Below are 2,706 nucleotides of genomic sequence, written 5' to 3'. Positions count from 1 at the left end.
TCCACACCACAGTTAGGAGCTACTGTTGTCCAGTTGGCCAGATTACAGAAGTTAGAAGCTCAGATGGCCACACTGCTGCATCACATCCAACTGTGGATGCAAAAGTCGATAGCCGAGTCCCAGGCTAGAATGGAGCGCAGGATGGAGGGGATGATAGACCGGAAGGTCCAGGCTGTTAATAAGCGTCTTGATGCATTTGAGTTGCGAGTCCTCGAGCGATCATCCCCAGCCATAGATTTATCTACTTTGCAGGCTGACTTAGCCAGCCTCCGGACTGACGTTGATGCCATTCTTGTCCCACCTTCAGTTGAGACTCAAGTTGCACCTACTGCACTGGCTGATGATACAGTGTTGGATGCTCTATTTAGTGGGACCGCCGAGGAAGGGCTTGCACCGACGCATGCCAAAGGAAAGCGGCACCGTTCTCATCGCACTGAGGAAGAGAAAGCTCAAAAGAGGCAGCGTAGGCAGGAGAAGGAGGCTAGGAGGGCTTCGATTGTAGACGAAGAGTTGCGCCAGCAGAGGATGCGTGAGAGAGTTGCGAGGGGCATCGAGCTCTACCCCAGTTGTCGAGGTCCAGCCTGTTTTGAAGGACGTTTGGAGCACCACTGATGGTGCAGTGAGATTGATAGAGAGCACTATTGAGGGTGCTATGATTGCTGATGTGGACACTACTGAGGGTGCCCCCACTATTGTTCCAGCGGGCTCCGGGAAATCGAACCCCCAGCTTGTTGATGATTCGCCGGCGCTTTACGCCACAGGTTTGCTTCACCCAATCCATTTTCTTTTACTGTTTTTGTATGCATTGGGGACAGGTGCATCTATTTTTGTTTGGGGGGAGGGGTAAATGGATTGTGAGTGATAGGGTGAAGTTTGAATAACCCAACTCATGAATCCTCTCGTGGGGTTTTCTTGCCTGTGTTCTTTTCTCCCAAGAGACTGTTTAATTTTTGTTGAACCGGCATGTCTTAGGATTGTACGTGTAGAAGCATGATAAAGAAAGAAGCATGATGGCTTATAAAAAGATGATACCCGTCACGTTTTGGGATGTATGCTAGAATTTGTAAGCTATGATTAGTTGAATGTGTTGCCTCTGAGTATGACATAATAACAAATCAACTTGATGGCATGACTTAAGGTGAAACTTGAACTGGGTAATCTAATAACCTGATAATGGAACTATGTGCCAAGAGTGTATGAGAATCGTTAAGTGTTCAAATAGTTTTTGTGCAATACTAGAACTTGCCTGGTTAGTCCTGCTAAGACAATTCAATCTAGAAGTTAGGAAGTGATCATAGGCCATTGTTCTGAAAAGTCCACAAAATTGACTAAAAGAAGGATCCAACCAAATGAAATAAATTCTCCCTTTGATCCAAAAAACTTTGAGCCTATAATTAAACCATTTCTTTCCAAACCCCGAACTCGCCTTCCCATAATCTACTATGTTGGCCTTGGTCCCTCCTTGGATATGTGCACTTCAACTTAGGCCAAAAGCCTAAGTTGAGGGTGGCTAATGTAAAAAGTACTTCAATATTGGCCCTGACCCGACATCGGGTATTGTGCACCTCCACTAATGGAAAATCCATAAGTTAAAGGTGGCTATGAAAGAGGAAACTGAAAGAAAAATGGGTATGAAAAGAGTGATGTGAAGAAAAAAAAAAAGAAGAAAATGTGAGGAAAGGATGTGACTTGTTGAAAGCTAAAAGAAAATAAAATAAAATAAAAGTAAAAAGGCTACAAAGTCTAAAGTCACATCCGTGGTTGGAGAAAATTAAGGGAAAGAATGTAAAGCAATAGTATGACAGAAATAGGGCAAAGAGAGGTTAAAAGCCTAGTGTAATGTCAAGGAGGGCAGAAAGTCACTAAGCAGTACCCAAATGTACCACACCTGACCCTGAGCCTACATTACAAGCCAAGAAAGTCCTATAGTGATCCTAGAGTCTATTTTGGTGAGTCTAAGCAGTGAAAATAAGGGCAAGCTTATGGCATTGAGCACTAACTGTATTTGAAATTACTTCTGAGCGTGAGTGTTGAATGAATCCTTGTACCATGAATGACATTCATTCTTGGGAAAAGGGGATTTCATTTTAAGTAAGGGTTGTAGTTACATTGTCAGAAAGTTGGTACCTTGGTGATAGTGAGAAGGTGTATGTTGTGTGTCAGTTGGTCAATCTGTGTCATGGTGTGATCAACATGAATCAGCTTGTCGAGTCTAAGAGAACAAATGTGCACCCAAAAAATGAGGGGGGTATAAAGCCATGTGATTGCTTGGGCTTGAAATGCTTAGTTCTATACAAGTGTCGTTTAGAGTCGTAGTGCGTCGCTTGAGGACACACAACGAATTTAAGTTGAGGGTGTTGATATACCGTGAGTTTACGGTATTTCAAGTACATTTCACTTACAAGTTGTGTGTGTCTAGAGCCTTTTTGTATTGGTTTTTATGTGTTTTTATCATATTTTGCAGGAAAGATGTTCAGGCGCGGAAATATAGAGACAGCTGAAATAAATGCAGCAAAAAGGCATTCACGGAGGTGATCTATGGACCGTAGGTCCGTTGACGGTCCGTAGATGATGATCGTAGATCAGCAGGCAAGGTATGGAAGATAAATCAGGTAAATCTGACCAAGTGTGGAACCACGGTGATTTTCCTTAATTTGTTTCTTTTTTTATTTAGGATTTGTTTTCTATAAATAGGACATGTAAACC

This window comes from Solanum tuberosum, unplaced genomic scaffold (assembly GCF_000226075.1).
Source record: "Solanum tuberosum cultivar DM 1-3 516 R44 unplaced genomic scaffold, SolTub_3.0 scf00030, whole genome shotgun sequence".
NCBI lineage: Eukaryota > Viridiplantae > Streptophyta > Magnoliopsida > Solanales > Solanaceae > Solanum > Solanum tuberosum.
This window is presented reverse-complemented; position numbering follows the sequence as displayed.